The following is a 19,035-nucleotide window of genomic DNA, read 5'->3' as shown; positions in this document are numbered from 1 at the left end:
TCCGGTCAGCCTTTGTATAACTTTGATAGTCTTTTGAGAGTGCATGTCGAGCAACGATTTGATTTTCTCGGGTTTTACCTCGATCCCTTGCTGACTAACCAGAAAATCGAGGAAATTCCCTAAGCTTACACCCAATGCGCACTTGCTTGGATTCAATTTCATCTGGTATTTCTAAAGGATGACGAACATTTCCTCAAGATCGGTTACATGATCTGTAGCTCTAACGCTCTTAATGAGCATATCGTCGATATATACTTCCATGGTTCACCTTATTTGGTGAGTGAACATCAGATTGACTAATCTTTGATAGGTTGCTCCTGCATTCTTCAAACCAAAAGGCATCACTTAGTAACAATAAAGACCTTTATCAATGATAAAGTTAGTTTTAGATTTATCTCCTGGGTGCATTATAATCTGGTTATACCCTGAATACGCATCCATAAAACTAAGAAGTTCATGTCCCGTGGTACTATCAACCAACTGATCGATTCTGGGAAGAGGAAAGCTATCTTTTGGATAGGCTCTATTTAGGTTTGTGTAATCTACACATACTCGTCATTTCCCATTGACTTTTTTGACCAGTACAATGTTGGCCACCCAATCAGGGTAGTAGACTTCTTTGATGAATTTGGCCTTGAGGAGCTTGTTGACCTCATCCTCAATCACAACGTACCTTTCTGGACCGAGGGCGCATTGCTTCTATCGGATTGGCTTGTAGGTTGGATCAATGTTCAGCTAGTGTGTGATGATGGAGGGGTCGATCCCTGACACGTCCTCATGGGACTATACAAAAATGTCGGCGTATCATCGTAGTAGGGCTACCAATCTGTCCTTCAATGGCAGAGTCAAGGATGACCCGACCTGTATGGTCTTAGAGGTGTCGGACTCGTCCAATGGGATCTGAATAAGGTCTTCCATGGGTTAATCTCGTTCAGGAGACTCCTCGCATGGATCTAAGGACTTGATCATCATAACCTTTGGCGGAGTCTTTAGTGCTGTTGCGTAACATTGCCGAGTGTCATGCTGGTCCCCTTTGACAATTCTCATGCCATGCTCGGTTGGAAATTTCATAGAAAGATGGTAAGCAAACACTATCACTCAGAGGAGGTACATCGATGGTCTTCCGAGAATAGCGTTGTAGACGATGATTAATTAACCACAAGAAAGTCGACCATTACCGTCGTCTGGTTCTGCCTGTCCCCGGCTGTGAGAGGGAGCTGAATAACTCCTTCAGGCAGGATCTGTCTGCCTGAGAATCTGATCAGGGGAGTTCATATTGGTTGGAGCGTGGACTGATCAATACCCATCTTATCGAAGGCTTGGGTGAAAAGCACGTCCGCGGTGACCTTGTGTCGACGAGGACTTGGAATACTTTTCAGTTGGCTATGGTTACGGAAATTACCAAGGCGTCATCATAAGGGTGATGAATGCCTCGGACATCTTCCTCCGTAAAGGTCACGTTATACTTTTCCAGTTTCCTTTCCTTCAAAGGTCGGGCAAGGACCATGATTTCTACTTCGCGATGGCTAATGCTCCTCGCATGAGTCTTTCGAGCATTGTTTAAGTCACCTCCACCCTTATGACCACTGATAATTGTTTGGATTTCTTCAGTTCGCCGGTTGTCGACCGGGCGTTCTTCGGCAGCTGTGATCTGATTACCTCCTTAGTCTACATGTTCCCTGAGATGACCTTCTCGGATAAGTCTTTTGATCTCCTGCTTGAGATTATAGCAGTCGCTCGTGTTATGTACATGATCCCGATGAAAGTGACAATATTTATTCTTGCTCCTTCGATCGGGATTGCTTCATAACTTGTTCGACCAGTGGACGAAGCATTTGCCCTTTATTTCCATCAGGACTTGCTCATGGGATTTGTTAAGTGGGGTGTAAGTAGTGAACTTACTGTCGAGTTGCTTGTTCAACCTACGGTCATCCCTAGATCAGTCGTCCTTTCATTTTTCTCTTGCGTTGGTCGAGTCAGACTCTTTCTTCACCTGTTCTTTGGTTAAGGCATTTTTGTTTTGAGCTGCATCTCGCAAGATCTGAGATTCCTCGGCACTGGCATACTTCTGAGACCGGTTCATGAATTCAGCCAACGTGGTAGGAGGGTTCTTATCCAGGGAGAAGAGGAACGACTTGTCCCTTAATCTGGTCATGATGGCATTCAGTGTGATTTCATCCAAGTGCTTTCGAACCTGTAACGCCTTCAGATTGAAGCGCTTGATGTAATCCTTGAGGAGTTCGCCATCCTTCTGGATGATGTTCGTTAGGTGAGCCGATGCTTTGAGCCTTTTTTTCCCCTAATGAAGTTTGTAACGAATGCCTCGCTGAGTTTGGAGAATGAACTGATGGATCTTGGCTTAATTGTTTGAACTAGAGTCAAGTAGTGTCGGCTAAGGTCAGCAAAAAGGCTCGGCACATAACCGTTTCAGATGCATCATGTAGCTCCATGTAAGTCTGGAAGGATTCCATGTGCAGTATAAGGTGTGATCTGGGGTAGCCGAAATCTGTCCGGTAATCGTGCTCATATTATATCGGGTATGAACGGGGACTCGATTTCTTCTGCTCTAGAGGGGTTGTCTTGGTAAGTTTGCTTCATGTCTGCAATTTGCTTTTGCAGGTTCTGAATCTCAACCTTCCACAGTTCCTCTCTGTCGGCGGTGGCTTCAGCTGGAGGTCAGCTACGCCTTCTTCGATCTATCTTATGACGTAGGTCAGATGCATGTAACGGGACAGTCCCCGAAATATGGGATGGGACCGGCTAGATCGGGTAATGATGCTGGCTCAGTTGCAGAGCGGCCTGTGCTGCTGAAGGCCGAGGAGGGTTGGTATGTGGTCGAACGTCGCTCGACTGTCCCCCCTCTGATCGGATCCCTGCACTCGCTGAGGTTGCATTTGCTCCAACATCTTCTTCATATAACCCAAGTCGACCCTAATATCTTTGACCACCTTTTAAGGGTGTTCCGTCGACCATTCCTTCCAAGGTTTTACTGACCGCGTTTGCTTGAACCTGAGGTGGCCTGGTGTTTTGGAGAACCCTGACACCTCTCCTACTATTCCGGCCGTTCTACAAATCATAGAGCACGTTCTTGCGGTGGCAAAGTCATGATTGGAATTGCCACTGGGGGGATTGTGCTTTCTTTTTTCCCTTTGCCATCGCAGGCTATTTAGAGCATTTCTGGTAGAGCAGGAACGACTTACAATGTCGATCCCATAGATGATGCCAAACTGTTGATGTAGTTTTTCGGTAGATCTGATATATGCACCTTTCCTGGACTTGTAGAAGTAAAAAGAGGGACAAAGGTGGCCTTGGTTATTCCATGGGACTCTTCGATGCCTAAGTTAGGATAAAGGTCTTTAAAAAGGGAGTAAAAATCTTCCGGAAAGAGATAATAGTCGAATATTAAGATTTTTCTCTGTATTTCACGTACCTTGAATGGTAGATGGTACCTCTATTTATAGGAGACTCTGAATATGATTCCGGTTGGACTTTTTCCTAATTCGTGGCTGTAATCTAGGATTTCTGTGAGATGAGGGATTCCCAAGATTATTGGGATCCGATAATATCCCATAGAGATCTTGATAGATCCCCCGAGATGTTAGGAGTTTATTTGAATCTTCTGGGTCGACCTTGGCTCGGGACACAAGGCGGGCCTTGATTCTACTCACGAATCATCCCTAGATATTTACGACCCATCGAGAGCATCATTACTCTGTGGTCATGCATCTCTTGATCCCTATTCGATCCGTAATCGACTGTCAGCTGAGATATGACCTATCTATAATCAACCTATATTCGACTATGGGCTAGGTCGGTAGAACATGACTATTATAAAGGGCGTGCTCTTTATGTGTGTAAGACCCCCATCTTAGACCGTACCGTTCCTTAGACTCCCACGATCATCCCCATTGAATTCCGGCAACCCGCGACTTATAATCGGCATTTACGCGTGACCCTAAGTCGCATCCCGTAGATCTGAGCCAACTCAACTTGAAACCTATACCCTAGCGAGTGCGCTGTCGCCTCAGTTTCAACGCCACGACTTGCGCACTAATGCGATACCCTGGCTAGGAGTTGTGGGCCCGCATATATTTTGAAAAAACACCGCGCATTTGTGAATTCTTAGAGAATCTTTACCATTCATTACATCAATCAATTAAGTACTAGTCAAGTACACAACCCATCACTCCACCCATCACACCCATCCCTCTCTTACCACCCAATCTCACCATCCAACCTTTCAATCTCCATCATCCTTCATCAAAGTTGAAGCCAAAGAGCTTAACATTCCAAGGAGCCAAGAAGAAGATCCAACGGTGTGTGATTTATGATTTCTACCATGGATTTGAGGGTTTGAGGGCCCACATTCGGTGAGACCCGTTTGATGTATGCATTGTAAGATAGGGAGGGCTCATAGAGGCGGAGTCCCTCCCCTTCATCACATGATCTCTCTCTTCTTCTCTCCTTCTCCCTTTCTCCCTTTTTCTCATTTTTTTGATGGTGATGATGTGTATGGCCTGCTCAATGTGATCAACAATCTAGACTGTCCAAATCTTCTGGACGTCTAACGAATGGGGCCCGCCTTGCTGCCCATTTTTGGGCTAGCCAGGATGGAGGGAAACAAATAAATATCAGCTTTAATCCAAAGCTAGTGGGTCCCACATGTGTTGACCCACCTTGATGCATTTGCTGAATCCACACCGTCCAGAAGCTGGACGTGTGGGGGCCACCTTAAAGATATGTTGTACACACACCGTCCAGGGGCTAGGGCGGTGGGGCCTACCTGGATGCACGTGTGGCATCCACACCGTCTAGCAAGGATGGTGGGATTCACCGTGATGTAAGTGTTTTATCTATGCTGCCCAGCAGTCGTGGGCCCCACCCACATGGAACCCACCATGATATATGTATTTATCCATGCCGCCCAGCAGCCGTGGGACCCACCTTGAGGCATGTGTTTTATCTAAACCGTCCATCTAATGGGACTCCACCGTGATTTATTTGTTAATCCAAACCATCCATTTACTGGCTGGGCCAGCTATATAGCTACTGTAGTGACGTCACCAAGTTTTGTGGGGCCTGCCATGATTTGTGTGTATCCACACCGTCCAGACCTCTGAACGGTGGGACCTGTAGTGATGTATGTGTTGTATGCTCATCATCCATCCATGGGACCACCTTAATGGATGTGTGTTTTTCCACACCGTCCATAGGACGTGGGACGCAGTGAAATGTATCTGTTGTATGTCCATGTTGTCCATCTGGTAGGGCCCATCTGGCATGTGCAGGCCCACCTGCTGTATGTGCAAGACCACCTTGATGTATATACATGTTGTCCATTTATTTTCTGGACCCTATGGGCTGCCCCATAAAGCCCATTGTGATGTATTTGAGGCCCAAGTGGTGAGGCCCATTATGATGTATTTGTGGCACAATTGGTGAGGCCCATTTGATGTATTTGTGACCCATTTGGTGAGGCTCATTGTGATGTTTTTGTTGCCCATTTGGTGAGGCCTGATGTGATGTTTATGAGGCCCATATGATGAGGCCCGATGTGATGTATATAAGGCCCATATGATGAGGCCCGATGTGATGTATATATGGCCCTTATGATGAGGCCCATTATGATGTATGAGAGGCCCAGTTGGTGAGGCCCAATGTGATGTATATGAGGCCTTTGTGTGAGGCCCAATGGCGTGTGTATTAGACCCTTATGTGAGGCCATGGGCCCACTATATGTTTTCCTCTATGTGGGCCACTCCTTGGGAGCAATGTTGGTTAAACGTCCACATTGATGGGCAATGATGGTTAAATGCCCACATTGTGACCTTCCCTTGGGCCTTGTTAGGACCATTCTCATCCTTCTCTAAGTGGGTTGATTCTAAACATTGGGCCCTATTTATATTGCATGGTCCATCAATTCATTGGGCTAACCCAAGATGTTAGGCCCCCATTGGTTGCTAGTAGGATTGTTTTAATCTTGGGGTCCATTTAGGACTTATTTGGGCCCCCTAGGGCATCTATGGTGAAGAAAGCCCGTTCCGGATCCTTAAGTTATTGGTAGGCCACTAAGGCCTAACTTTGATATGAGGAGAGTTCATCATCACTATTGATGGAGGGATTCGTGCTGTCAGGTTTGGTATATTTACTGTTAAGGACTGACCCTCATGTTATGGATCTATTGTACATATATGGACCCCGCCTTATGTATAGGCCAGTTATCGATACCGATTATTGTAAATGCTATATTGTAAATCTAGCACCCAGGTTTGTCAAATATTGTTGTGCCAAATTATTTAGAATCTGTATCATGTTTTGATGAGATGATTAGATCAACTTCATGCTTTTTAAAGTTGTCCAAGTCTTCGTCGAACTTCTCTGTGTATTTAAGTTGAAGAAGCAATGTCAAAGTTCAAGATTTCAAACTCAAGTACATGTACAAGTTCATGGCTCAAGTTCGAGTATAATCTCCAAGTTCAGTACTTTCAAGACTCAAGAACTCAAGTCTTTAGTCAAGCTCAAGTTCAAGATTTGAAGACAAGCTTCAAGTATTTCAAGTGTGCGCATTTACAGAGTGAACGATGTTTCAATTGTTCAATCTCACAAACAAGGTATGAATGACCCTAGATTGACCATAGGTTAGGTCATATTCATTGCATATTTTATTTGGGTCATTTCATATGTTTATAGGTCATTTTCTCGACCAATCCTAGTCTTTGTTCGCCTAGTTTAAGCTCTGGCTCGACCAGTCCAAGGTTTGTTGTAAATTTTCAGAATTTTCTGTTGGACCCTCGACCAGTCGTGGAGACTACTCGACCAGTCGAATGAACAATGCACAACTAGTCGTGCAGGCTCGACTCAAAGTCCAGTAAGGTTTTTTGGTCCCGCTCGACCAGTCGAGCATGCCACTCTACCAGTCGAGTAATCACCTTACCTTATCGCACTAAAAATTTTGAAATTTGGTTGTTTGAGACCTGTATCTTAGCCTGTACCATTCCGTAGGCTTCCACGGTCCTCACGATTGAATTCGAAGGACCCGCGAAGTGTAGATAGCATTTGCGTGTGACCCTAAGTCACAGCCCGTATATCTGAGTCGGCTCGACCTGAGACTTGTATCCTTGCGACCACACCATCACCATGATTCTGAGGTCGTGTCTCACATGCTAAGGTGATACCCAGGCTAGGAGATGTGGGCCTATGTTCAGTTCGAGGAAAACATCGCGTATTGCAAATCACAAGAGAATATATCCCATCAATCAAGTACCACATCCCATCCTCAAGTACAAGCAACCCTTACCTCTCTCTTACACAAGTACCCTAAAGTCAACTCTCTCTCTCTCTCTCCACCCATCACTCACCCATCACTCACCATCCCTCTCTCTCATTTCCTTCCAAGCCCCCAAGAGCAACTGTCTAAGCTAGCTCCATGGGAGAGAAGCTAGTGTGGCCCACCTTCCTACCACCAAATCCCATCCTCCATGATCCATCTCAACCGTTGAAATGCATCCCTTGAAGCTCTAGAATGCATCAGTGGAAGGAGAAGTCTGTGATCAAAGGTGGGCGTTCATCATCTCGATTTTGATGATTTGAGGGCCCACATATGGTGGGACCCATCTTGATGTATGCATTGTATTGAGGGGCCTATAGTGGCGGGGTCCCTCCACCATCCGACGTCTCTCTCCCTCTCTCTCTCTCTTTTTCCTGATTATATGGCCCACCTATGATGTATGTATCATATCCACGCTGTCCATGTATTGGGCCCACCTTGCTGGACTGTCCAGTGAACGGGATTGCTACCTGTCCATATGTACAGACCCGGATGAAGGATAACACAAATATCAGCTTGATCTAGAATGGGTGGGCCACACCACGTGGACCCACCTTGATGTTTACGTCACCCGCACCATCCAGATCCTTGAACGGTGGGCCCCCTTGCATCACACCTTCCAGCGTCCGACAATTTGGATGCTAGATCCTTTTAAAAAATAAAATAAAATAATAATAATATAATATATACTAGTAACATAATATTATATATATATATATATATATATATATAGAGGAGTGGGTGGCCCACCTACATGGGACCCACCATGGTGTATGTATTATATACCCACTCCGTCCATCTCATTGATCTAAACCGTCCAGCGGTCTGGACGTGGGTGTGGATACATCATGATGTATGGGTTGTATCCCCACCGTTCAAAGGCAGGGACGGTGGGGCCAGCTATAACTTGTGGGGCCCTACCTTGATGTATATTTTGTATCTGCATCATCCATTTGGACGGTGCCATGTGGGCCCTGATCATGATGCACGTCTGATATCCAAACCGTTCATCTATTGAACGTGTGGGGGCCAGCACACCACCGTCCATTCATTTGGCAAACTCATCATAGGCTTGAGACTAAAAATGAAGCAGATTCACATCTCTGGTGGGCCACGTATGTGTCCATTTTAAATTAGCTTAAATAGCTTCTTGCATTTGATTTTGTGATCTCTATTCAACTCATTTACATTAAAGAAGGGATTTGTGATTTTACCCTCTTCGAGATCAAAACCAAATCAAGCTAGCCCAGGCTGAATTAATCTAAAAATCATTTAGATCTAGAACCTTTCATTTGTGAGACTGGACATTGAACATCTACGTTTACATCGGATTAGTTCTACCGGGCTTCTTCAGAAGGAGAATTTCTAGATAAGTACCATTAACATTTTGTATATCTTTTGGGGTTTGTGAGGTTGTGCCAGGAAAATCCCATTTTTGGTTTTGTTTGAGGTAATCCAGAAAATCTTAGAGTGTGGGGTTTTTGTAATTGTGTAAGCCTAACTAAAAACACAATTGTGAATGTTTTAAGGTGAACCTCGAAAAACCTTTTTCATAGTGAAAGCCAATATCCCATGGGTGTGGATATTGGGAGTGGAGTAGTTGTTTAGCTGTTTTCTAACAGTTGGTGTACACACAAACGAACCATTATAATTCCTGAAGTTGTGGTGGATGATTGAATGTGCTTATGTGTGTGAATGTTGTAATTTACTTTGAGCATTTGTGGTGAATGGTGTAATTTATTTTATGCACTTGTGGTGAATGTTGTAATAACTTAGTTTATTTTCTTTGCCTCTTTTTTGGTTTGGGTTTTTGATACTTACAAACATTCTAGTAAGGTTGTCCTACCATAAGCCTTTGGTTTTCGGTGTTAGGTTGTCCTTCGAACTAAGTTTGTATCAACCTCTCAAGACTAGTGCATTTGAGGTTGCTATTTACTTGTGCTTCTTTATTATTTGATTTTGCTCTCTATCTTTATATTCTGCATTTATTTTTAATTTGGCATAGTCCTATTCACCCCCTAGGACATTTAGCTGGCCTTTTCAATTATAAGTATGTGATAGTATAACATCATGATACATGCCCATACACATCATCTGCATACTTGTGATGAGATGTGGTTGACCATTGCATATGCCTTTGGGCATGTTGTTTATGGGACTCCCTGATAGGCGGAGTTGTCTCTCATGAGTGCATGGTAGGTGTAGGATTGATGCATGACTGGATTGTATGACTCATGCATCTTACATTGTGTGATATGGTTACTGTATGCCCTAGCGACATCAGGGCCGTGGCCTCTACAGGCACATCGTAGATGGCCGGATTGGATACCAAAAATACTTAGTTCTAGCACCGTGGGCACATAGGATGTCCTTGGGTGAAAGTCTCAGAACCTTTTTGGTACCAGGAGGATGCTCCAACCAAGTGGATATATGAGCACACGAGGACCATATACCACTAGGCTGCATCTCCCACTATGTCATAGTCGGTTGGAAGGGGGTGTGACCTTACTTGCCTGAGTGAAGAGGCAATATATAGGTTACATTTGACCAGCTTGAGGAATGGGTCCGTTATCGACGAGTCGGGCTCGATATTAGTAGGCGGATAGTGAGGTCTCTTCCACTTACCCAGCCGTGTGCTCGAATAGGGGCGGCAAGCTGGCGTATAGTGTGCTAGACCCCTGTGATCATCTAAAGTGAGATATGTACTGATATTTGATGTTCCAGTGATGAGCTGTATTGATATGTGGATTCAGATGAGGATTGGTATGCTTGAGTTGCATCTCGCATCGCATGGCCTTGGTATGGCCGACATCATTCATGCCTTGCATCGCATGGCCTTGAAATAGCTGATAGCATTCATGCCTTGCATCGCATAGCCTTGGTACGATTGATAGTATTCATGAATTCGCCAGCATATTCCGCATTACTCTAATATTGCATTCTGATCAGGCTTATATTGCACACACACTTACACCATCCTCTAAGCTTTCTATAAGTTTATGCACGATTGATGCGTGCAAGTGACGCTAGGCCGTAGCTAAGCAGGAGTAGGAGCGTGCCATAGAGCTTCTGGAACTTTCGTTATTATTATCATTATATTTCCCTTTATGTGTATTGTATTTAAAAGTTTGTTTTATCATAGTGGTAATGTAGAGTTGTTTGTTATTATTCATGGGTTATGCTTATAGTTATGCTCATTATGAATCAAATTTATGTTAAAAATCCTCCTTGTAGGATCTCAGGATCAGAACCTGGTATATGGGTGCTGGAAGCCGAGAATGGGGTACTACGGAGGCTGTTGACGCTGGATTCAGTGATTGAGAATTTTGTGAGCCCGGTTTTCGAGTTTAGGGCGTGATAGAAGTTAGTATCAAAGTATAACTTAGAAATAACTTAGAACAACATCACTTATCTACTATGAGCTTAGAATAATTACGTCCTGATTTCGAATAACTTAGTGATTTTCTGTTATAGACCCTTAACCTATGTGCCTTTGAGAGTTCTTAAGGTTGATATGTGCCTTTATTTTTTCTTGTAGGACATGCTGCCCAGGAGAGCAACCCGAACGACTCCCGCTCTACCACCTGCGACTCTCACTCCACCACCGGAGATTCCTTCTCCCCCTCTTGAGGATTCCACTCCTCTCCCAAGATCAGTGCGGATTCGACCATACCCGTGAGTGCCGCCCAACTACAGCAGATGTTATAGGTTGTGCCAGCCCAGGTAGAGTAGCAGCATGCAAGCACCCTTCTTCGAGACTTCTGACAGCTCGATCCCCTGTGTTTCCAGGGTAAGCTAAACCTGACAACAGCTGAGAGGTGGCGCTCCGAGGTGGAGAAGATTTTTAATACGATGAGATGTACGACCCAACAATGGGTCCCTTTAGCTGTATTTCTTCTCCAGGGTGAGGCTGACCACTGGTGGGCATTAGTCGCCTGAGTAGTAGGAGCTGATTTTGAGTGGACTTGTGAGGACTTTGTAGACTAGTTCGACCGAAAGTTCTTTCCCGAGCATGTTCGACAGTAACGCGCGTTAGAGTTTGAGACTCTGGACCAGGGGGCATGATAATGTCCCAGTAGGAGGCATGTTTCGTCATGCTATCGAGGTTTGCGACGTATCTTATCAATGATGAGGGGTGGAAGGCTCGCCATTTTGAGAACGGCTTGTGCTCTAGCCTCAGGAGCCATGTTGTCGGACATATGCTCCTGACGTTTGAGCAGGTAGTGTAGAGAGGCCAGGTTTACGAGGTGGATTGGGCTAATTCACAGAGGGTCCATGATCGTGGAGGAGACCGAACGAGGTGGGCCCCCTCCGATGACTCCCATCATTAGTAGCACTGCCCTCAGCAGAGGTGCACAGGCCGCCCAACCTCCAGGGCACTTGCAGCACTAGCGGCATCCCTGACATCACCTCAGAGGAAGCTTCCAGGTGCCTATTTTGGAAGCAGTGGGATAGGACACCACATGTGGGAGTATCCCCGACTGTAGCAGCAGCAGCTGAGAGCACCACAACAGCTTCCACATCAGCAGCAGCAATAGCAGTGACAGCAGCTCCCACCACCAATGCCCCCTCAGCAACAGTATCATTACCAGCCTCCGAGATCACAGAAGCAAAGGTAGTAGTTTCGACCACCTCAGCGATAACAGCAGCAACAACACCCTCAGAGGGGACAGGCACCTCCCCAACCGGCTTAGGTTAGGTTCTATGTGGCCAAGCAGGACCCGTAGTCTTCCGAAGGGGTCATTGAGGGTATTCTTCTAGTCTCTACATGCATTGCTCGAGTCCTATTTGATTCTGGTGCTTCGCACTCATTTATATCTGAGGATTTTTGCCGATCGTCTAGACTACCGTTAGAGTCTGCCCGCGAGGGTCTGTCCTTATCGACGCCCTTGGGGAAGACTGCAGTGTTAGGTCGATATTGTTTGTCTTACCCCATCCCAGTCAAGGAGACCTTCTTAATCTTTGATTTGTTCGTATTGCTGATGTTAGAGTTCGACGTCATCCTGGGTATGGATTGGCTTGCCGAGTACCACGCAGTCTTGGATTGCTCTGTGAGGATAGTCACATTATGTATACCCAGCTTGCTGCAATTCCAGTTTGTTGCAGAGCCCCGAGGAGAGCTGTTGTCTTGCTTAATGTCATGTACAATTGAGGAGCCCAAATCAATGAGTTTTGATCAGCTGTTGATTGTTTACAATTTTCCTGATGTATTCCAGAGAATTTTGAGATTTTCGTCACGCCGGCATATTAAGTTCCAGATTGATCTTGTGCCCAATACTGCGCCTATCTCAAAGGCCCCATATCATATGACACTGATGGAGTTAAGGGAGTTACAGCAGTTGGACGAGTTGCGTGAGTTGGGTTTCATTTGTCCAAGCAATTCACCGTGTGGAGTGCCAATACTATTCGTGAAGAAGAAGGATGGCTCATTGAGGCTCTGCGTTGATTACTGCGAGCATAACCAGGTCATGATCAAGAATAAGTATCCGCTCCCGATGATCGATGATTTATTTGATCAGCTGCAGGGTGCATAGTTCTTTTAAAGATTGACCTGCGTTCCGGTTACCATCAGATTCGAGCACAAGAGGAGGACATCCCGAAGACGACTTTCAGGACGTGCTATGGTCACTTTGAGTTTCAGGTCATGTCCTTCGGACTGATCAATGCACCCGCGGTCTTCATGTAGTTGATGAATGAGGTCTTCCGTCCTTATCACGATTAGTTTGTTCTGGTCTTCATCGATGACATTCTGATAAATTTAAGGACTCGCGAGGACCATGAGCAGCATCTGGAGATTGCATTGCAGACCCTTCGTGCCCACCAGCTGTATACGAAGCTGGAGAAGTGTGATTTTTGGCAGGACGAGGTGAAATTCCTCGGTCACGTGGTGACGAAGGAGGGTGTCGTAGTGGACCCCTCAAAGATTGATGCAGTGCATCAGTGGGCCCAGCCCACTGATGCATTTGAGATCCGCAGTTTTCTTGGCTTGGCGGGATATTATTGAAGCTTTATCGAGGGATTCTCTCATATCATAGCACCATTGACCAGGTTGACCTGGAAGGGCATAGAGTTTGTATGGAGTGACGCTTGTGAGCGAGCATTTGTGGAGTTGAAGGGCCGCCTCACGTCCGCTCCTTTCCTCACTCTTTCCTCTAGGAGTGAAGGCTTTGTTGTATTTTCTGATGCTTTTCGAGTTGGTTTGAGTGTTGTCCTAATGTAGCACGGGAAGCCAGTGGCTTATGTATCTTGCCAGCTCATGGTCCATGAGCTGAACTACCCCACACTTGATTTGGAGTTAACAACAGTTGTCTTTGCATTGAAGGTGTGGAGGCACTATCTTTATGGGGTCAGGTTCGAGCTTTTCTCTAACCACAAGAGCCTGAAGTATCTATTCTCTCAGTCCGAGTTGACCATGAGGCAGAGAAATTGGATGGAGCTCCTGAAGGATTATGATTTTAATCTTCAGTACCACCCATGCAAAGCGAATGTGGTGGCGGATGCCCTTAGCTGTCAGCTATAAAGCCTGGTGGCGCACATGATGATTCAGGAGTAAAAGATGCTTGAGGATGTGTCAGTGTTCGACTTCAAGATCGGCTTATAGTCTTCTATTGTGCAGTTATTGAGCCTTTCGATTCAACCCTCTTGTCGCAAGGGTGATCAAGGCTCAGTAGACAAATGAGTCATTGTAGAGTTATCGGGCAGAGACAGCATGAGAGTTAGTCAAATTGGCAGATTGGTTCTAATGGTGGACTGCACTTCGGCGACCGGTTATGTGTCCTGGATGTTTCAATGTTACGTAGAGATCTTACGACCGAGGCACATCGATCATAAGTTTCTATCCACCCCGGCTCGACGAAGATGTATCTTGATATGAAGAGGCAGTATTATTGGGTAGGGATGAAGCGCCAAATTACTAGTTTTATGGCCGAGTGTGACACTTGTCAGTGTATTAAGGCCGATCATCAGAGACCCCCTGGTCCATTGCAATCGTTGAGAGTCCCGACGTGGAAGTGGGAGCACGTATCCACTGATTTCATTATAGGCTTGCCGATGACTCAGCGCGATCATGACGCTATCTAGGTTGTCGTGGATCTCTGACGAAGTCGGTACATTTTTTCCTGATTTGTATGACGTGGCCTTTCTAGCTTGCCAGATTGTTTACTGATGAGATTGTGAGACTGCATGGTGTTCCGGTTTCGATCATTTTCGACCGAGACCCAAGGTTCACGTATCAATTTTGGAGGAGCTTCAAGAAGGCTATGGGGTCTGCCTTGCAGTTTAGCACTGCGCATCATCCGTAGACCGATGGGCAAACCGAGAGGGTCAACTAGATCCTTGAGGATATGATCAGAGCTTATGTGATTAACTTCTTGGGTATCTGGGATGAGCATTTATGCTTGGCTGAGTTTACATTCAACAATAGCTATCAGGCGACTATTAGTATGGCTACTTTAAGACATTATATGGTAAATCGTGCAAATCTCTGAGTTGTTGGACCGAGATTGGAAAGCAGCATCTCCTAGGTCCCGAGCTTGTGCAGTAGACATCAGAGGTCATCGATATCATCAGGCAGAGGATGCGCACAACTCAGAGCCGGCAGAAGAGTTTTGTTGATCGTCGGCGTCATCCATTGGAGTTTGCCGTTGGGGACCATGTGTATCTCAAGGTCTCACCCATGAAGGGTGTGGTTCATTTTGGAGCGAAGGGTAAGCTTTTCCTGAGATTTATTGGACCTTTTGAGATCATTGGGTGTGTTGGTGTCGTGGCCTATCGGCTTACCTTGCCATCTCAGTTTCTGGTGTCCATAACTTTTTCCATGTCTCTATGTTGAGAAAGTGTAGGTCAGACATCGTTCCTATTATTTATTGGCAGCTATTAAGGTTCATGAGGATGCTTCGTATATTGAGCAGTCAGTTCGTATCCTTAATCAGAAGGAGCAAGTCCTCCTGACCAAGGGCATTCCCTTGGTGAAGGTGCAGTGGGGTCATCATAGCGTAGATGAGGCATCTTGGGAGCGTGAGGCTGAGATTCGAGAGCGCTATTCCCATCTCTTCGATGATTCATGGTATTTTGTATGTTGTCTCTGATTATATATGATATCATGATTTCTCTCCTTTTATGAGTTATGTTTAGTTGCGATGATAGTGTAAATTTTGAGGACGAGATTTTTATTAGGAGGGGAAGAGCTGTAAGACCTGTATCCTAAACTGTACTGTTACTTAGACTCCCATGATCATCCCCGTCGAATTCCTTCAACCCACGACCTATAATTGGTGTTTGCACGTGACCCTAAGTCGCATCTCGTAAATCTGAGTTGACTTGACTCAAAACTTATACCTTAACGACTGCGCCATTGCCACGGTTCCAACGCTGTGACTTGCGCATCGATGCGATACCCAGGCCACGAGTTGTGGGCCTACGTATATTTCGAAGAAACGCCATGCATTTGTGAATTTTGAGTGACTCTCTACCATCCATCACATCAATTAATCAAGTACTAGTCAAGTACACAACCCATCACTCCACCCATCACACCCATCCCTCTCTGACACAAGCCATCTCCAAAGTCAACTCTTCCTTACACCACCCATCCCTTCCTTACACACACCCATTCCACTCATCCCATCCCTCTTACAACACCCTCTCCCCTCTCATTCTCTCTACCATTTCCCAACCTACCGTGAGAGAAAAATCCTAAGGAGAGAAAGAGAAGGCCCACCTCCCTACCACCTAAGCTCACCATCCAACCTTTCAATCTCCATCATCCTCCTTCAAAGTTGAAGCCAAGGAGCTTAGCATTCCAAGGAGCCAGGAAGAAGATCTAACGGTAGGTGATCTATGGTTTTTACCATGGATTTAAGGATTTGAGGGCCCACATTCGGTGGGACCCGTTTGATGTATGCATTATAAGATAGGGAGGGCTCATAATGGTGGAGTCCCTCCCCTCCATCACACGATCTCTCTCTTCTTCTCTCCTTCTCCCTCTCCCTTTTTCTCATTTTTTTGATGGTGATGATGTGTATGGCTCACTTAATGTGATTAGCAATTTGGATTGTCCAGATTTTTTGGACGTCTAACGAATGAGGCCTGCCTTGCTGCCCATTTTTAGGCTAGCCAGGATGGAGGGAAACAAACAAATATCAGCTTTAATCCAAAGCTGGTGGGTCCCACACGTGTGGACCGACCTTGATGCATGTGTTGAATCCACACCATCCAAAAGCTAGATGTATGGGGGGCACCTTGAAGATATGTTGTACCCGCACTGTCTTGGGACCAGGGTGGTGGGGCCTACCTGGATGCACGTGTGGCATCCACACCGTCCAGCAAGGACGGTGGGATCCACCGTGATGTAACTGCTCTATCTATGCTGCCCAGCAATCGTGGGCCCCACCCACGTGGAACCCACTGTGATATATGTATTTTATCCATGCCGCCCAGCAGCCGTGGGCCCCACCCACGTGGGACCCACCTTGAGGCATGTGTTTTATCTAAATTGTCCATCTGATGGGACTCCACCGTGATGTATCTGTTAATCCAAACCATCCATTTGCTGGCTGGCCCAGCTATATAGCTGCTATAGTGATGTCACCAAGTTCTGTGGGGCCTGCCATGATTTATGTGTGTATCCACATCGTTCATACCTTTGGACCGTGGGACCTATCGTGATGTATGTGTTGTATGCTCATCATCCATCCATGGGATCACGTTGATGGATGTGTGTTATTCCACACTGTCCATAGAACGTGGGACCTACTGAAATGTATGTGTTGTATATCCATGTTATCCATCTAGTAGGGCCCATCTGGCATGTGTAGCCACTTGCTACATGTGCAAGCCCACCTTGATGTATATACATGCTATCCATTTATTTTCTAGACCATATGGGCTGCCCCATAAAGCCCATTGTGATGTATTTGAGGCCCAGGTGGTGAGGCTCATTGTGATGTATTTGTGGCCCAATTGGTGAGGCCCATTATGATGTATTTGTGGCCCATTTGGAGAGGCCCGATGTGATGTATATGAGGCCTATATGATGAGGCCCGATGTGATGTATATATGGCCCTTATGATGAGGCCCATTATGATGTATGAGAGGCCCATTTGGTGAGGCCTAATGTGATGTATATAAGGCCTTTTGCAAGGCCCAATGGGGTGTGTATTAGACCCTTATGTGAGACCATGGGCCCACTATATGTTTGGCTCTATGTGGGCCTCTCCTTAGGAGCAATGTTGGTTATATGTCCACATTGATGGACAATGATGGTTAAATGCCCATATTATGACCTTCCCTTAGGCCCTGCTAGTCCCGTTCTCATCCTTCTCTAAGTGGGTTGACCTTAATCATTGGGCCCCATTGATATTGCATGATCCATCTATTCATTAGGCTAACCTAAGATGTTGTGCCCCCATTGGTTGCTAGTAGGATTGTTTTAATCTTGGGGTCCATCTAGGACTTATTTGGGCCCCCTAGGGTATTTAGCGGGCTATATGATAATATGGTGAAAGAAGCCCATTCTGGATCCTTAGGCTATAAGTAGGCCACCTAGGCCCAACCTTGATATGAGGAGAGTTCAGCATCACCATTGACGGAGGGTTCCATGCTGTCATGTTTGGTATATCCACTGTTGAGGACTGACCCTCATGTTATGGATTTGCTGTCCATCTATGGACCCCGCCTTGTATACAGGCCGATTATCGATACCGATATGAGTATGTGATAGAATAGAATCATGAAATATGCCCATACACATCATCTGCATGCTTTTGAAGAGATGTGGTTGACCATTGCATATGCCTTTGGGCAGGTTGTTTATGGGACTCCCTAATAGGCGGAGTTGTCCCTCATGAGCGTGCGGTAGCGCAAGATTTATGCATGACTAGATTGTATGACTCATGGATCTTGTATTGTGTGATATGGTTACTGTACACCCTAACCACATCAGGGTTGTGGTCTCCACAAGTACATCGTGGATGGCCGAATTAGATACTAAAAATACTTGATTCTAGCACTGTGGGCACATAGGATGTCCTTGGGTGTAAGTCCCAGAACCTTTTTGGTACTAGGAGGATGCTCCAACGTCGAGACTAAGTGGATGTATGAGCGCACAAGGGCCGTATACCAGTAGGCCACGTCTCCCACTGTGTTGTGGTCAGTTGAAAGGGGGTGTGACCTTACCCACCTGAGTGAGGGGGTAATATTTAGGTTGAGTTTGATTAGCTTGAGGAATGGGTCCGCTATCGACGAGCCGGGCACGATATTGGCATGTGGATATTAAGGTCTCTTTCACTTACCTAGTTGTGCGCTCAGACAGGGGCGACAAGATGGCGTAGAGTGTATTAGACCCCGGTGGTCATTTAGAGTGAGATCTGTATTAATATTTAATGTTCCAGTGATGAGCTGTATTGATATGTGGATTTAGATAAGGATTGGTATGCTTGAGTTGCATCTCACATCTCATGGCCTTGGTATAGCCGACATCATTCATACCTTGCATTGCATGGCCTTGATATGGCTAATAACATTCATGCCTTACATCTCATAGCCATAGTACGACTGATAGTATTCATGGATTTGCCCACATATTCCGTATTACTTTGATATTGCATTCTGAGCCTGCTTATATTATGCACATACTTACACCACCCTCTAATCTTTTTATAAGCTTATGCATGATTGATGCGTACAGGTGAGGCTAGGCCATAGCTAAA

This window comes from Magnolia sinica, chromosome 14 (genome assembly GCF_029962835.1).
Source record: "Magnolia sinica isolate HGM2019 chromosome 14, MsV1, whole genome shotgun sequence".
NCBI lineage: Eukaryota > Viridiplantae > Streptophyta > Magnoliopsida > Magnoliales > Magnoliaceae > Magnolia > Magnolia sinica.
Note: the sequence above shows the minus strand (reverse complement) of the source record.